The following is a 19223-nucleotide window of genomic DNA, read 5'->3' on the forward strand; positions in this document are numbered from 1 at the left end:
TGCAGGGTGCATGGTGACAGATTCCCACAGAGCACATCGCCTGAGCACCAAGTTGGATGAGAGCTGGGCTGACCCTGTTATGTTCTTTACCTGAGACCACATTTGCTCAGGAAAACATTTCCCACAGCCAAGTGTCTGCTTGGCTGAGGGAAGACACCATGACAGGGCAGGTGCCCATCTAGTCAAGGCAAACAGTCTGCCAGGCACGGGCCTGCTGGGGTAAGGAATCGGTGACAATTAGCTGCTTACAGCTGGGACACCAAAAGATTCAGCTGTTCCTCCATGTAAACTTGGATGGTCCCCTGAGAAGCAGAAGGAACAGAGCAAAACCACCAGAGCCAACAAATAGTTGCTGGATGAATGAAAGACCCTTTAGTGTAAGTAGGCCAGGACTCCATGCTTCCCTGCTAACTATTCAAGTGTAGGACACGCTGCCCCATTTCAAGCAAAATTTAGCAGAATACATCAGGAAAGCGGGTCCTACGACACGAAGCTCCTGTTGCAGTAGTGGAAGGTTTAACGTGGTCACTAAGGTTTAGTTTACCTTAACTTCCCTCTGAGTGCTACAGAGCAACCCCTCCTACTGCAGGTCAACCCCCGCTCCCTGCCTCGAACACTGAACCACCCCACCTTGTGCACATCTTAGAACAGGTGTGCCGGCTCTGTGCCCGCTCAGCTAGGCTGAACTACATTTCCCAGAACTCCCTTTTCTTGTGTGTTTCCTGTTAGCATGGGCTCCAAGAAAGAGTCTCTCTCTCGGGGGAGTTGCAAGACAGATGGGAAGCGGCAGCTATTTTGTAGCACAGAGGTTGTTGCTGATCAGCTGACTCACCTCTCTGATGTGAAGCAGCAGCTGGTCTTGTCATTGCTCTCTTCTCCCCCTGAATTTTCCTTCCCTGTCTCTGACTCCTGGGCCGGGGATATGTGTGTCCAGCTCCATGAGGAAGGGCTCTGGCTCCTGCAGGATATCCTTATCACCAAGGTCAGAGGCAATAAGAACAGATGTGGAGTTCAGTTCATCCTTATGGGATTCTAGCTTATGCACATGGGGTTCCAGCCTGCTTGTGATCTCCCCTTCCTGACCACTTCCCTGGGGGCTTCAAGTTCTAGCACTGGACTGAGACAGCCTTGCAGAGATGGCCTATCCAGTGTCTTTAATCACATAAGCCAAGTCTCTGTAAAACATGAATTATCTATTTATTCTGATTCTTGAGATGAACCCCATCCAATACAACAAGTAAGTGACTTTAGAGGCAAAATCCCTTTTAAAAAAGAGATAGGTGGAGAGGCTCACGCAAGATATAAAAATCAGCCAGCACAGATTATGGCATATAGTCAAAACTCAGTAAATATCAGCCAATTTTAAATGGACAGGGTTTTTGTGAAGATGAGAGAAATCATGTTTGTGAAAATGTTTTGAGAACTACGAAATACTATTCAAATGCCAGTTTTTTTTTCTTTGCTACTTTAGAACTATTATCTAGTTTTGTTATTTTTTTTTAACATCTTTATTGGAGTATAATTGCTTTACAATGCTGTGTTAGTTTCTGCTTTATAAAAAAGTGAATCAGCTATAACATATACATATATCCCTATATCCCCTCCCTCTTGCATCTCCCTCCCACCCTCCCTATCCCACCCCTCTAGGTGGTCACAAAGCACTGAGATGATCTCCCTGTGCTATGCGGCTGCTTCCCACTAGCTATCTATTTTACGTTTGGTAATGTATATATGTCCACGCCACTCTCTCACTTCGTCCCAGCTTACCCTTCCCCCTCTCCGTGTCCTCAAGTCCATTTTCTACGTCTGCGTCTTTATTCCTGACCTGCCCCTAGGTTCTTCAGAACTTTTTTTTTTTTTTTTTTTAGATTCCAGATATATGTGTTAGCATATGGTATTTGTTTTTCTCTTTCTGACTTACTCACTCTGTATCCGGTTTTCATTATTTCTACACTTAGTGATGTTACTTATATTATCAGTAATATGGAGAAAGTCTCTTGATGTATCTGAGGAGACAAGTTCTAATTCTTTCAGATTAGTAACATGTCATTTGGAAAACGTATTTCTGTACCAAATGCCACCTTCGGTGAACTCCACCTGTGTGCTCTGTTCTGCTTGTGCTGAAGGCTCACACATGTTCCCAGACCAATCTCAGCATGGGCAGGGTATGCACAGCTGCCCCCTGTCTACTTCTCCTTCCCCCAGTGGGACATGAAATGAAGTCCTGTTTCCCGGACTGGCATCCAATTGCCAGATCCCACTGTTGGGCTCCTACTCTATGAACCAAATAGTCTTGTTTCCAAACACACTTGATAGCTAGTGTCCTGGGAGACCTGTGGAACCAGTCACACTCTTTCTTCTCTCCAACACGGGATAAACCCACCATCTCCAACCCAGTCCCTTCTGTTTCATTCTTGGCCTGTTATTCTACTTCCAACAAATACTCCTAATTGGGCTGGGGTCCTGGGGCCATCCTCCCCAACCCACGAGGCCTGACATTTTGTTGTCTTCTTACGGTGACTCTCCTGGAATGACTACCATTTCCCACTAGGCTCTAGAGGATTCCACTGCTGTCTTTGCAGCCACAGGATGGAATGACCTGGCACAGTCCAATTCTAGAATTAGGAATGAGACCACTCTGCCCCTTGGGGATTGTGACCAGTCCATTCAGGTGCCCTCTCCAACGCAGCCCAAGAGGCCAGGTTAGTCCTCTCTAGTTAACTCTCCCTCCACTCGGCCGCAACTAGCAGATGGAGCCATAATGCCTTAGATCCCAAGTTTACCTTAGTTACCTTAGTTTTAGTCTCCCAACCTAGAAAGACACCGGAGGTAGCCCCAGGGAGGTGTCTGTGCTTCAGGAAAAACATTCAGTGATTGGATCCTGATTCAAACCAACCAACCACAAAGGACATATTTAAAACAATCAGGGAAATGTTAATATGGGTAGCGTATTAGGTGGTATGAAGGGAAGCACTGTTAATTGTTTTGGGTGTGATAATTGCAAGGCAGTTTTTTAAAAGTCCTTAACAGTTAGAGATTTATGTTGAACTACTTACAGGTGAAATGATATGGGATTTGTTTTAAAATAATGCAGAAGAAAATAAATGGGGGAAAGAGATTAAAACAAGATGGGCAAAATGGTGATAATTGTTAAATCTGGGTAAGGGTGTGTGGAGTTCAAAAAACTATCCCCTCTATAGCAGAAATTAACACAACATTGTAAATCAACTATACTTCAACTTAAAAAATTTTTTAAACTATTCTCTCTATATTTTGTACCGATCGAAATTTTCCATGTTATATTTTTTGTTGTTGTTGTTGAAAACATACAGAGACTTTCTACCTACAGCTGAGTTTCTACCCTATCAGTGCTCGTGAGGACCCCAACTCCAGTCAGGAAATAGGAATCCAAAATGGACAGAGAAAATCTGGGTTCTCTCCCAGAAAAATGGCACCAGGAATGAATGAACACAGAATCCTGGAGTTCTATTTTAAGCTTACTCTCCCTGGATTCTAAAAGCTGCAATTTATTGACCAACTTTTAGTGGCTACGTCCAAGACTATCAGACTCTAAGTGGAAGTAAAAGCTAGAAATAAGAATGCACAAAGCAGTTCAGATTTTTTTTAACAAATTTACTTTTAGTATGTCTTGAAATATATGTGTAATATCATAAATGTATTTACAATGAAAGAGTAATTACTGTTTGAGGAAGCAATGAAACATGCTATCAAGTTCAAGTTGCCCTCAAATGTTAATAAACATATAGGCAACAAAAACTACTCTCCATATTAGATTTGACCATTAATATGAAATAGAACCCCAACCTGCACTGTCAAACAGAAAATGTTTCACTCTTTCAGATTACATTGTTACCCAATAAAAATACCAGTACATTTTGAGTCCTAATGGAGTTTTCAAGGGGTTCTAAGCCAGAGTTAGGATTTCCAAAATCATCCTGAAAAATTTCACCTCGTCTTTCTTAATAGATACCTAACTTCAACTTTCTTACACAGTGTTGGAAACTCACCCTGCACAGTGGATGGTTTATGTGTGTGGAGATCCTCATCTCTTTTCCTGTGAGATGACAATCCAATTACGATACCATCAGCCCCTCTTGCCCAATGGTCAATGAGTCATTCAATCAGCAAATAGGTATTGAATTGCTATGATGTTTCAGGCACTTCCAGAGGCAGAGGCTTTAAGGAAATGGGCATATTCCGTGACACAGTAATGAAAGCTAACATTGGAAGCGTATTTTTGCAGCTCACAAAGTACCAAGAATACTATCTGAGCGAGTCTCTGAATTGCAGTTTTCTCATTTGAAAAGGAAGGACAATATTATCACCCAGCTGAACAGTTTTGGGGAGTTTTTAGGTTTTTTGGGTTTTGTTGGGCTTTTTTTGTTTTTGCTTTTATTCAAAAAGTAAAATTGTTGAGCAACCACTTTGCGCCAGGGGCTATATTTCTATTGCTATCACAGACAGTTGCTGTAATGATCCTATGAACTGCAATAGTACCTAGCATCCAGCTTGGTTGAGCGCAAGCCATTCACTACCCATTCACTAATTTCATTGGATTCTTTCCCGAGATCCCCTCCTGGCCCACGTTCCCAGCCTGCCTCTTTGGCAGTTATTCAGTCTCCTTTCTGCCACTCTGCCTCAGGCTTCGAAGTCCAGTCTACCATGGGAAGCATCCAATGTCAGCACAGCACCCTGATGGGCCGGGCTCCCGCCAGCACTGCCAACGTGACCCAGACGGGGAGGTAGGCTGTGGAACTGGAGACAGGGGGAACCAGTCAGTTCCGCTGCAGTGAATTAGACTAAAACGTTTAACTGCTTCTGATGCTGCTGAATTCTTGGGAACCACTTGAACAAGTAGTGCTTTGTGCTTTCTCATTCTTGGCAAGGCTGACCCACAAAGAGGGCTCCCTCAGAGCCTACAAGGGGGATGGGGGCGGGGAGAGGCCCTGAATGGCTAGGCAGGCTTTCCCATTGGAAACCAGGAGTCCCACTCCTCAGCCATTAGTCACACCAATCCCCATTTTCCCTGTCACATTGTCTTAGTTCTCACTTCTGACCAAGGAACCCCATTAATTTTCCGTGATGTACATTCCAAATGCCATCACCTCGGTTCTTTGAAATTCAAAGAGCTGGATGAATGAACCACAGACTTCAAGCAAATTGGCTACGTAATCCATCACATCTGACCGCAGCTTTGCCACTGCCTCGAATTCCAAAGAATGGCAGAAATTTCCCAGACTGCTTTTGAAAATGAACACAGAAGCCTGAAACAGCAGCCTACGCTGCGTTCATCCTTTCTAGAAACGTCATGTGTCTTCTGTGTACTGGAAATTAAACGGTCTCATTCTCCCCCTGGTATTTTATTGTTACAAATTTAACCCGTTCAAATGTTATATTAAATTCCGGTCTTTTCCAGAATAATCTACATTTAATTCCTCATTCCGCCAACTATTCAAAATATCCCTCTTGGCAGAAAAGCTATGTGAATTGCAAACTCTTTTAGATTTTGTTGAGGTCTTAAGAACACTACTTACCCATGTATTCAACTGAGGCCTTTTTATTCCATTACATTTACCCAAACTCCTTTCATATAATGTCAGAGTCACAAAAACCAGGAGCAGTGATTGGCCACAGTCATTCACCTTTCCTTCAGTGGCGAAAATGGCATTAATGTCTGCAAATGAAAAAATATATATCAAACTAATTACCGTCTTTTCCTCCAAAGCAAAAGATAATCTAACACCGTTCTTTTGGACATAATGCCATTTATTTCACATAAGGGGGTTTTTGTGTGCTGAAAAACGATGGTGTTTAATACGTGTGAATCAAAACCCAAATTAGCTAATTAACTGATGTGTCTGAGAATGAAATGAAGAATCCATATGCTGTGAAAATTGTCAAAAGCACAGAAGAAATGTCATGTCAGGTGAGACTAGCTCAGAACTTCTCTGCCGGTGAAACAAAAGATGCTTTTTTTAAAAAGAACCATAGCATAAAACTTTGGTTAGCTGGGATGGTCAGGAAATGAATCATTGCTGGATTGTTTAGTTGTCCAGAGAGCTGAAGGCAAGGTTTTTTGTTTTGTTTTGTTTTGTTTGTCCACACCACGAGGCATGTGGGATCTTAGTTCCCCCACCAGGGATCGAACCCGCACCCTCTGCATTGGAAGGGCAGAGTCTTAACCACTGGACCACCAGGGAAGTCCCTGAAGGTAAGTTCTTTAAGTAACCAAAGTTTTTTGTTTATCTTAACCATTTCCCTATTAACATGGCTTGCTCATTCAGAATCATCACTATGAACACCAAAAATTATTTACTGAAGGTCTAGGGACTATGAATTGGGAGGGTTTTGTCCCTTCATTAAGTTGCCCCATAGGGTGCTGGATGTGCCCGAGGATGACGTCAAAACTGAATTCTCTGTGTCCTGACTTTCAGGTTGGGCTCTAGAAGACTGAGTCTCAGACAGTTGACATGATGCTGGCGTGACGTCCAAGGTGTCATTTCTGATGATGAAGTATTTACCTTCCCCAAATTCCTGACCTTCAGTAAGAATTGGTTAAGAAGTACATCATGTAGAATGTATGCAAACTAAAGGCCCCCATCATGTTTTTTTTTGCAAGAAGAAACCCCTGCCGAGATCGTTTCTTTAATAGTCACCATCATCTACAGGGTGTGATGGGGAATCCCAGTCCTAACTAATCCAATCTTGAGTTACAGAGGACAAAAGACAAAATTAGATTCTCAAGTAGAGCTTACTGGCTCTGGCAGTCAAATGCCTCACTGAAAATTCTAGAAAACCACAGGAAAATTCCAGGCTGACAGAGAAAACTGACAACATCAATATCACTGAAATGTTACCAGGTAACACTTCAAGATAAACTGATCCATGAATTTAACTACTGGTATAACATCTCTGTGTTTCTGATTTGTAAAAATTTTTGGAGTGCCAAGTTCTAAACATTTACATCTGGACTTCAGTGTGTATAAATTTTCCAGAAACCTGAAGCTGTTTAAAGTGATTACAAACATTTTATTTTTCCCATTTTGTGGGGAGGTCAGTACATTTCAAAACACATCATGTGGTTTCTTGCCTGCTTAACCAAGAGATGCAGGGCCTCAATTTTTCTTCTCTCAGGGTCATGGGCATACCTATGCACACCTTGTACTTGATCACAGAGCAATGAGACAGTGTTCCTTGGGATTTTCTTCCCAGTTGGGTAGCTTTAGGAATATTTCTGAATATGTTTTTATCTGTGAAATACAGAACATAATAGTACCTACCTCAGAAGGTTAGTGTGACAGTTAAAATAGACAATGCAAGTAAACAGACAAGCATGATGTACCCACTAAAAGGAAGATGAACTTTCTTGGCCTCCATATCAATTTATCCTGGATTCTGTGCCTTCTCTAGTTCTTCTGTTTTCTCCTTGATCATGTAGCTGTCATCCAGCTCTTTTCATGTTTCTGGACTACCTGCTCCTTTTAATTTTCCATTTCATATTTACTGTGGGTTGCCAAAATAAAATGCAACTTCTTAGAACTGTGTGTAAAGCAAGAGAAAATAGGCCCTGAATTAGGGCCTCTCCTTGCCCTAAAATCCTTCCTGAGAGACTTTATGACAGTTATGTCTGGTGGATATTGGATAGTAGTCTACTTCCCTTTCCCAGCAGCCGTGTCCTGGATGGCTGTGATTTCCACGAGTCTGACCCATCAGGTATGATAAAAGACCATGTCTCCATGTCATCTTCCCAAAACATTCCTCACATGATCAATCTTGCCCAAGAATTAGGACCTGGAATCAATGCATCCTAATGAAACATAGAATTTTTTCAAAATGTTGTAGGTTAAAGAAAGTGCAAAATTTTACCTATGCGGTATTTTTTATATAAATTTATTTATTTTATTTATTTATTTTTGGCTGCGTTGGGTCTTTGTTGCTACGCGCAGGCTTTCTCTAGTTGTGGAGAGCAGGGACTACTCTTCGTTGCGGTGCACGGGCTTCTCATTGTGGTGGTTTCTCTTGTTGTGGAGCACAGGCTCTAGGTGCGTGGGCTTCAGTAGTTGTGGCATGCGGGCTCAGGAGTTGTGGCTCATGGGCTCTAGAGCACATAGGCTTAGTTGCTCCACAGCATGTGGTATCTTCCCGGACCAGGGATTGGACGCGTGGCCCCTGCACTGGCAGGTGGATTCTTAACCACTGCACCACCAGGGAAGTCCGCAGTATTTTTTTTAAAGTACCTGAATCTAGTCAAGCCTCTAGACCTAACTCTTTTTTCTTAGAAGGGAGGAGAAACTATTATAAATTGAAAGAGATATAAGAGCGGGACCAACGAAATGCAGTGTGAAGACATTGTTTGAAATCTAATTGGAAGAATCGAACCAAAAGAATTGAAGCATTTTGGGACTTCCCTGGTGGCACAGTGGTTGGGAGTCTGCCTGCCAATGCAGGGGACATGGGTTCGAGCTCTAGTCCGGGAAGAGCCCACATGCTGCGGAGCAGCTAAGCCCGTGCACCACAATTACTGATCCCGTGTGCCACAACTACTGAAGCCCACACGCCTAGAGCCTGTGCTCCGCAACAAGAGAAGCCACGGCAAAGAGAAGCCCACGCACAGCAATGAAGACCCAACACAGCCAAAAATAAATAAATAAAATAAATAAATTTATAAAAAGAAAAGAATCGAAGCATTTTGATACAATCATGGAGCATTAAACACGAAAGAGGTATTCTATGATATTAAGGAATGATTGTTATTTTTGTTGTGATGATGATATATTGTGGTTATTTTTTTTAATCTTTGTCTATTGAAGATACATACATATATATTCACAGGTGAGTGATATGACAATTGTTATTTTTGGTGAAGATGATACTGTAGTTATATATATATATTTTTTTAAGTCTTTTTCTATTGAAGATACATACAGATAAATTCACAGGTGAGTGTTACGATGTTTAGAATTTCCTGTATAGCTCTCCAGCCAAAAAAGAATGTGTATGTGTGTGTGTGTTTGTGTTAAAGGGGTAGAAAACGAAAATAACAGGATACTGATAAGTCTCAAAGCTGAGGAAGGATACGTAGGGATTTATTATACTCTTCTCTTAACCTTTTGTAAGTTTGAAATTTTTCCAAATGAGCTTTTAAATTTATAGGCTGATACATTTTTAGAATTTCATCTTAGCTCACACATTAAAGCACCATGCTCCCTGGGATGGAAGGCCAACCGAGCCTTCCATCATCACTCATTTAGCACCTACTGTGCCCCCAGCCAGGCAGCTCTGAGACATAGAGCTCATTAGCAGCCATTCCTAATGTAGCCTTTGACACTTGGAGGCATTTCTTTTTATCTAATCAATTTTGCAAAATCATGGTCACCATGAGCCTCTTATTTGAGGTTAGCACAATTTGAGAGACAATTCAATGTGTCATTTTTGACCTTGTATCAAATTGCAAGTATTTTTAATTAATATATAGACACATATAAAGGCAGCATCAATTGTTATTAACCAAGTTAATGAAAATTTATACAATGAAACAGCTCACCTCTCTCAATCTTCTTTGGCTTCAGTTCCTTTGGTCTTTCCAATCTGTTAAGCACCGCTAAGGCTATTTTTGGAATCCCTCATTACTTCCAAATAAAGAGTCTCAGTTCTTTAATACTTTGAGTCTAGCAAAAACAGCGTGTACCTGAGAATCAGGAAATAGAAACTCATGCCCAAGACTCTGCCAGCATGAAGTTTGTGACTTGAGAAAGTCACTTTTCTGCTCTGAGTCTTGGTCTCCGAATGTAGGAAGTAAGGCTAATTGTACCTGTCACACATTTTATAAGGATTATAGAAAATTATACCGACCCCTATATTATGAGGATTATGCAAAAATATACTAGACGTGAAAAGTAATGTTTAATCACTTGAGAGGCAGGAACTGACACCTCAAGACACCTGAGACCTCGGTTCAAACCTTCCTACTCTCACAGCAAAAATATCCATGCCCTGGGCCACCTTCGTGTTCATTTGGATACTGGAGTTCTTGTGCCTCTGAGAACACCGTGAGGGATAGATACAGTGGCAGCATGTCCTAGAGGCATCTGGGGTGATGCATGGCTGGCCTTACACCCAGTTAACCCCAGAGACGGTTAAACAACATTCCCCCACCATGTTCTTCACCTCGGCGAGCTCCCCTTGATAGCACTTCTCTAAGACTTCCTTTGTTGTATAACGCCAGTACCACTGATGCAAAATATCAAAAGAAATAAATCTGCCCCTCACATCCCGCACCAAGTCCATGACAGTAGTGCATTCAAGCAACAGACACAAGCATTCACCCCAAGACCATTCTCTATGGGCAAGGAAATCCAATGATCCAAATAAGAGAGGGTCAGGAAAGGAAATGAATGTCTTATCTAACAGGATCATGAAAACCTTGAAAGGGGCACCCAGGAGGACTGGAGGGGTGTTAAGGGTGAATAGAACATTGTATAAAGATGAATAGTGGCCGTCCCTGCAGTGTTGAGTTAAACCAGTGGCCAAGAGTCACCTCTGATAACTTCCCTGGAAACTCAGCCTCATGAGCTGAGCCCTAAAGGACATGGGTAGGCAGGTGGTCTCGGACCTCCCAGTGAATGAGTCTAGAGTAAGTGTCAGTGTCTCAGAGCCCACATCTGTTCGTAACACCAGCCTTGAGTCAGCCCTGGTTTGCCCACCCCCAGGCCACCCCACTGTCCCAGCACCCCCAGGCCTTACACAGCCTCCCAGCGCCCCCTTCCCCTGCCTGATGGGGTGAGACCACTGTGATCTGAGAACAATTCCTTCCACATACATGATACTGGATTTCGGTTCTTTCTAATAAACAGGAGCAGATCTCTACCCGGTCAGCCTGCCCCTTCCCATTCTCACTCTGAATTAGACTTAGAACCTTACAAAGTTGGAGGGGTCTCTAAGAGACCAAATCCCTTGTATCCCTTGGTTCTGTTCTGCTCAGACCCTGAGCAAATGTCTCGCCATCCCCACCTCAAACATGAATAATTCCATGTGCATTCTGGCTGCTCTCCAAAGCTTTCTGTGCAGCTTCCTTCCCTGGATTTTTGGTACGCACAGAGCAGTGTTGAAAATACCCAGCCACAGCTGCGATCTGGGCATTTGGAGAGCTCTGGGTTCCACATAGCAAGGTGGGGCGATGGATGGGCCCCCAAACTAGAGCGCATCTGATGAGCTGGAATGAACACACGGCACTCTCCAACCTCCCGAGTGGAGCCGAACTGTGCAGTCGGAGAGCCAGATCGGAGTCGGAGGCAGCTCCAGTTCTGATGAGCCCGGGGTCAACTTCCGCCCGGACCCCCAAATGAAGGGCACAGGGAAGAGAAAATCTCCATGGGGAGATTCTGATCCTTAGGCAGACAGCCAATGAGGAGGCTTCTCTGATGCAAAGAAAATGTGGAGCACGGGCTGCTGCTGCAGAACGCAGGTCCAGAGCCTCCCCTCCCATTCCTGACACCTGAACCCTCACCTTGCCCACCCCCTCCCTTTAGGGTAAGAACCTCAGCTGGCAGAGTTAATTACAGACCGAGCTGCTCCTGTTGCAGCCTCTGCCCTGTCCATTCTACACACTGGGAGGGGGTAGAGGATGCTTTCCTCCAGTATCAGTCCCCAAATAGATACTCTCTATACAAACATTAGTTAGAATTTTTATCATAGCAGGTATGATAAATAACACTTTTCCACCTTACCTGTGATGTTGAGGTTTTTCTCCAAAGTTAAAACCCATGGGGACAGATCTCCCCACAGTGTGCTGAGGGCAGTGAAAGTGCCCATCATACCCTCACGTGGCCATGACGAACGATGGACAGCGAATAAACTCACAGACAACACTGCAAAATCACCTCTCCCCAGCTTCTCTGAGGGCAACATCTCCATTCCTGAGCCTCTGGATGGCCACTCCCAAACTCACCATGAGCTGGAAGGATGCAGACATCTCCTGGCCCCAAGGGAGAGAGCCTGGGGTAACTCTGACATTTCAGGTAGCCAATTCAAGAGTCACCAAATCCCAAATCTCAGGGCTCCTTGGGTGTCAGAGGATGTCTATCAAGATAAAGTATCTGCAGAGTAGCGGGCAAAGAGGTAAAGCCTGGGAAGAACAATTTCACCACGATTTTAGTTATGGCTGGGAGAATGCCATAGCATCGTCTAATTGGTGTTAACATTTCATTGCTCCAAAAATATTATTGGGCGAGCATTTTGTCTGGTTTCCTTAAGGAGACAAAAGAAATAGAAGCAGGGTTCACCACTGAAGAAGTTTGCATTTGGCTGGCCAGGAAAAAAGACCCAGGATTAGGTAAAAACCAAAGGTCAAACAGCGTAGTAATCCCTGTAAGGTCATTGGGAGGTCTGTGAACCAGACTAGAAAAAGAGGCATACAGAGAAAGCTTGAGCTTATTCAGAGCTAACACTTATTTAGCTATTACTATGTGCCATGCCATATGGTAAATTCCTCAGCAGGCTTTGAGAAAGATACTATTATTATCTCCATTTTACAAAGGAGTAAAAGACACTTAGAAACATTGTCACCAAGGGTCAGCTAGGCCATGATGAAATTAGGCATCACCCAGACCTCTCTGATTCGAAAGCCTGTTTCTCTAACCACCATATTATTATTACTCAGTCTCCCATAATGTTACTATCCTCCAAGAGGCCAAAGGGGAGAGAGGAAGGGCTAAAATGGAGTTGAAGGTAGAAGAGGGGAAGAGATTTGCACAAAGAGATGGTGTCCTGTCTTAGTTTAAAAGCAAGCGTTTCCTTTCTAACTACAATGACCTTCATTTTTTTCCCTGTGCTCATCTACGTTTCCAAAATTTCTCTGATGAACACATAAAGGTGTATAAACAATTGCAGGCAATATTGTATTAAAATTGTCAGTGGGGCAGATTCGGAGAGCTTTTAAGCAAAGGAATCAAGGTTCGTAACATTCTGTTAATGGCATCACTTCATATCATGGAGGAGAACACTGGGGTACCAAAACAGGAGATGCCTTGCTCAGCGACACAGCAAGATGAGGGCAAAGGGGTGAGAAACCAGGGATGTACCTGGTGGGGGCTTTTTCCATCTCACCGTGTTTTGCTGAATTTTTCCAACAGGGAAGCATCAGGAAGCCAGGAAGAGTTCAGGAAGATAAGCAGGGTGGCAGAGTGGAGGGTGGAATGGAATTGGGAGCAGCTGCCAGGAGAGAAACTACTGTAAGAAAGGGATGGCCAGGCTCCAGACTTGGCCTCAAGCAGGAGGCTTAGTGACAAGGAGCAGCAAAGAGAAAATGTCAGACCACAGTGAAGGAAGGCATGACCGAACCCAGAAACCAGGTGTGTCTAGAGCATGAAAGAGTGACAAGGGTGAGAGATGTATGTTCTGGAATAGAAGGCAGTGGTGCAGCAGTTGACCTTCCTGACTGGTCTATGACCCAGATATCAACCAATGTTGAACTCCAAAATCCTGAAAGCCAAGAGCAGAAGAATCTGCTCCCCACCCCCTCCCAGTCTGCCTCCACTGCCACAGTTCAGGACACTAAATTGGCAGTTCTCAACATTTTCCCTTCAGCTACACACCCAACATTTGTTATTTCCATATACAACATGCCCCTCAAATTTTGATGAAATCATAAAAAAAAATTTGTGGAAGTAAAATGCTACCCAATATTTTATTGTTGCAGCTATTAGAAGAAATTTCATTGTGGGAAGTGGCTGATGTAAGATAGTCCCTGTGGCTCCTGGTGTGTTATCTGTACCCCTGACCATTTTTCTCCAGTTCAAGAATGTACATCAGAACATAAGTCAGTAAGTTTTCATAGAAACATAATCTTGAATCTAGTTCAATTTATTGAAAAATTGATAAGTATTTATTCTTTCACTATTGTTACAATGAATGACTTGTGAGCCCCACTCTACTGCATCAAGACTGTGTCTCTGGATTGCCCACTTGGGGATCCTTAACCTCTTAGCTATCCCCTGACCTCCTGACCACTAGGGGGCAGATGCTTAGGCATTTTCCTCATCTGGACACTACCCTGACCTCAGTCATTTTCTGACTTCCCATCTCCTGATAGATGCCTGACACTGTCCATCCCACTGACCCCCAACATTCTGGCTCCATGGATCCACCCTCCTGATCAGAATCATTGACTTTCTTCCATCAACTCATTTGCCCTGACCCTCAACCTCTCCACCCATTCCACCTTGGGCAGGGACAGTATGATGTCATATGGATTATTCAATATTCTGCATGACATAGTCATTAGTAAGATGGTAAGGGGAGATATTGGTTAATGAAAGAAAGATACGATAACAGGCAACAGAGAAGCTAGAGCTACAAAATGGTTAAAGGGAATGAAGACAAGAGAGCTTGCAAAACAGTAAACACATAGACTGCAGGCTCCCGCCCCCACCTACCTTCTCAAGGGTCATCCCCACATATGACACTCATGTTCTTTCCATAAGAGTTTCTCATGCGGCCCCTGGTCTGCCGTGTTACTCTGTTCCAAACAGCTGTGCTCTCACTTTACTTCCCCGGCAGAAATAATTAGGTGAAAAATGCATAGCTCAATTCCCTTTGTCCAAACCCACTTTAACAATTTTTATATGGTTTCACCCTAACCAACAGCCAGTACTCCCCCAGTGCTACTCACTGCTCAGATGGCCCAGTCTCACTTAAATGCAACACAGAAAGAAATGGGATCCCAAATAAGAGGATTCTGTTTTCCAGGAAAATTATGGCTTTGGAGCTTGGAATAATTGATGGCCTTCAAGCAGAGATTTTTCCATTAGGAAACTGGAAATATGCTTATAGGAGGAATTTAAGAAGTCCCAGCCATTATTATTAATATTATACTTATTTTATTCTTGTAAGCAAGAGAAACCTGGTATGAATTTATCAAAACTTTCCAAGACCTGTTCATGCAATGACCATATTATCCCAACTGAACTGACCATTAAATATACTTCTGGGAGCAAGAGGACAGAATATTTGAATTCAGGAAGGGTCTTAGGCATAAAAAAGTTAAAGTACATAACTTCTATATCTGTGATCTGAGCACATTTTCCCAACCATTACACAAGGAGAAATTTCCTGGCATAATCATTATTGTCATTTCCTTCAACTGTTGAATTAACACTTCAGGTTTCCACCTTCCACAGTCTTTAAAGGAGGAAGCCATGTGTACTCACCACCTGAATTATGTAATTTGTAGCTTGAAATCAGTCTTTCTTCCTTTTCTTTGATTGATTTTTATGTCTAAGCAGATTTTTCAGACACTCTTTTAACTAGAATCTGAATCATGGAGCCTGAGAGACCCAGCCAGGTGATGAAAGGGAGAGAGAGTCACACACCAGATTAGAAAGCTTTTCCCTTGTATTCTGCCCCATCAACAATAGCCCATGTCCACTTCACAAGAGACCTAAGGAACAAGCTGAAATGAGAAGGAAAACATTCTTTCATAGGGAAGGGTGATCTCTTGCAAAGTACCCCTCAGATCACTCTAACTTAAGGTGTTTGTTTGCTTAACTGTGAGACAGACGTAAATGAATCGGGGGAAAATTGGATCCATGATTGGACCTCAGAAATAAGATCATCACTGTCATTTTACAGATGAGTAAAACGGGGTCCGGGAGGGAAGGCAGGATGTTTGTGCGAGTCAAGGACCCATGATCATGTAGCATTCTCCCATCCGAGCTGGTTGGCACCCCCCTCCCCAATCCCAATAACTACATCACTTATTCATCCTTCATTCACTCAGTGTTTATTAAGCATCTAATAGGCACCAGGCCTTCATAACCATGATTGCTACTGGTTGCTGCTGAGTAGTGGTTGTTACTGAGGAAGCTGCTGGACTAACAGGGGAGAGAAACACACAACTGCCAGCCCTATGAGGACAGTGGATTTGAGCCCAGCAGGTCACAGCAGGGAACGCAGGTGGAAAGCCGTTGCAGTGACCTCTGGGAGCAGTGACGAGGGCCTAAGCTCCGATCTTCACAACAGAGAGGAAGGGAGGAGCTCAAGAAACATTTCGCAGGTAAAATAGCAGACTTGCTGATTCACGGGATGAGGGAGGTAATGCCAAGGGGGCTTTTGAACGCAACCCCCCAACCCAGAATTTCCTTGTCTTGAGTGTCTGGTCACCTAAATAAGAATTGGGATGTAGTGAGGAAAACTGGCAGGTTATCCAGAATGAAAGTTAAAATGGGAAAAGTAAGAGAGAGCCACACACAAATACCGTGAAAGGGGACAGGAAGGAGAGATTCGCTCCAACTGGGAAGGCTTCCTGACAGAAGTGACCTCTGAACAGAGTCCTGAAAACGGAGTGGGATTTGAAGAGGTGAGAATGGGAGAGCAAGGCATTCTGGGTAACGGCCCGAATGAGCAAGAGGAGGAGTGTTTGGGGGATGAAGTGGGGCTCAGTGTGGCCCAAACAGAGGATGGGAGGGATGCACCACGGGAGGCATACCTGGCTAGGGGGCCCACTTCCCGTGTGGGGGGTTTCAGAAGCCAATAGGATCGTTTGGATTGTCCCCTGGGCAGTGGGGAGAGCAGGAAGGTGACAAGATCAAAGCAGAGCTTTGGAAGATACTTCCCCAATTTTTTCAGAGTTAGTGAGACTTATGTCATCCTTCTGAGCCTAATCCAAAAGCAGAGGAGTCAATTCTACTGCTTTGGAGGCTTGAAAATGAATAGAAATGAAATTAAATAAAATCCTTTCCACATTCTTCGGGTTGGCGTCTCTCCAAAAAGAGCAGATAGAAAGAGGGGCAAGGATAATGTTTGCCCTTTTACACTGCACGGTGACCAAGCTGCCCCACGGAGATTCCTAGGTGGGTCTCGGATAAACTGATGGACATAAAGGAGTACCTAGTGACCAGAGACAATGCCCACCCTCCGAGGAAAGGGAGAGCTTTTCGGAGAAGGTGGCGTGAGGAGGTGGCCTTCTGGAGTCCTCTGACAAAGACTTGCAGGTGGGGAGAGGGGGTGGGGTGGAGGAAGGCATCGCCTCACTCCTGGCAGTCCTGGCTCCATCCAGGGAAGAGCCTGGCCAGCGGACAGGGGCCTCATGGCACTGAATTGGACCCGGCCAGTTGGCACTGTATTTGTGCAAGTGCGATGCAGGATTACAAAGGAAGGGAATGAAGTATCTGGGATGAGAAAAGCCCTAGGAATCCTGCAGAATGGAATGCAGTAAGTGCCTCAGTGCCTGGTGTCCTAGCACAGGTTGCACCCCAAATCCAAAGTCTGGCGTCCTCGTGGTCACCAGCCAAGTGGAACTGACCCACTTCCCTGTCAGTCTCTCTTCCTCAATTTGAGACTCCCTGGCAACAAGGACCACCAAGACTGGTACCTGGTCTCCATCTTGGTGTTAGAACCTCACACAGCACCTGGTAGAAGCCAGACAGACTGGCTGACTCAGATGGCGAGAGAGAGGGAGCTGGGCAGGAAGGTGAGAGCGGCGAACAAATTATGCCAACAAATTAGTGTCTGTTAGTAATGGGTAACTTTAACGAATCATGTCAATACAAAATATTCTACTGTAATACTAGTTACATGTGTATGTATATATCTATAATTATATACATACATACATATATATACATACATATGTGTGTGTGTGCGTGTATATATATATATATATATATATATATATATATATATATATATATGACAAAGTGATTAACTTATGCTATTTCTTAGTCTATTTTTTTGTCCAAATCTTAACTGCTGTTTTGGAGTAGTTTCTTTATTAGGCTTTATAATTTTTATGGGAGTAAATGCTGCAAACCTTGTGGTGGAGATTTGGAATTTTTGCACACCCACTGCATCATCGACTGTTTGTACTCCTAGCAACTGTGACCCAGTTTCCTTTTATGAATATCAATTTGCCCTAATTTGCCTGTTGGAACCATCAACCAGAATGACATCCTCTCCCCTGGCTGAAGGCTTGGGGCTATCATCAAGGCCAGACAAACTAACTCTCTCTCTTTGGGGACTTGGTGTCAGGCAGAGTGATACAAGGAAAGAAAGAAATTATTAGACTTTTATTAAAAAGAATATCAACTTTATACTTCTCACACAAAATAATTCATAATATTTAAAAAAAAAAAACAGTGATGCCACATCACTGCTGAGCCTGCAGGGGAATTGTTAGGACTGTGAGAGCCAAAATCACAGACAGGGAATGAGGGTGCCAGTGACTCAAGTGCTGTGACTCAGCTCTGTACCGTGGACAGATCGAGGGGCCGGGAACATGGCCACCCTCCCTTTCTTTCACCTTCCTCCTGCCTAAAACTTTGTGATATAAGCCAACAAAGGCTTAGTCACTGATTATTACATGGGGATAGAGAAAGTCATAGAAGGACTTGTCTATATCTAGACAAGTTATAATCCTTGTCTTTTGTATTCTTTCCTACCACATCAGGCGTGATGAATATACGTATTATACAATTTAATACAACAAACCCACCATGTAGGGTCTATTATGCACATTTCAGAATATAATTGGGGAAATAAGGCACAGGAAGACCACAATTCCCTAGCCAAATTCTGACATGAGTGTAGCACACCACAGAAATAATTCTGTCGGTGGATGAAGTTGTTTGGCCATTGGGGTTATCTTATAGCCCATAGGGGGTCTTTGTAGATACAATGTGCTAAGTAAGCATTTGTCCATAAAACCCAAACATATTAGGCACAAAACAACAAAACAAAAACACCAGGTTTTATTAACTGTTGGGTAGTTAATAGGAAATTAACTAACCAGTACCCAGAGATTAATACTGAAGGCAACACCACACATTGGGCTGCATACTGAACTTATGATTCACAAGAATGAATGTCCTCATGTCTGTTATATCTCATAAGGAATAGGAGGATAGAGTAACTGCTGGGCATGGGGGTAATATACGGGCTGGCCCTCTGATGTGCCACTGTCCCCTTGTCAGCTGCTCACATCAGAGTCCTGGCGGGGGGATCATATTTGAAGGCTGGGACTGAGGGAGTGGCACCTTCAGAAATACCAGGCCTATTTCCTTAAGTGATAAGAAATATTCAGGGACTTCCCTGGTGGCACAGTGGTTAAGAATCCACCTGCCAATGCAGGGGACACAGGTTTGATCCCTGATCCGGGAAGATCTCACATGTCGCAGAGCAACTAAGCCCCATGCCACAACTACTGAAGC

Source organism: Balaenoptera ricei, chromosome 2 (genome assembly GCF_028023285.1).
Source record: "Balaenoptera ricei isolate mBalRic1 chromosome 2, mBalRic1.hap2, whole genome shotgun sequence".
Classification (NCBI taxonomy): domain Eukaryota; kingdom Metazoa; phylum Chordata; class Mammalia; order Artiodactyla; family Balaenopteridae; genus Balaenoptera; species Balaenoptera ricei.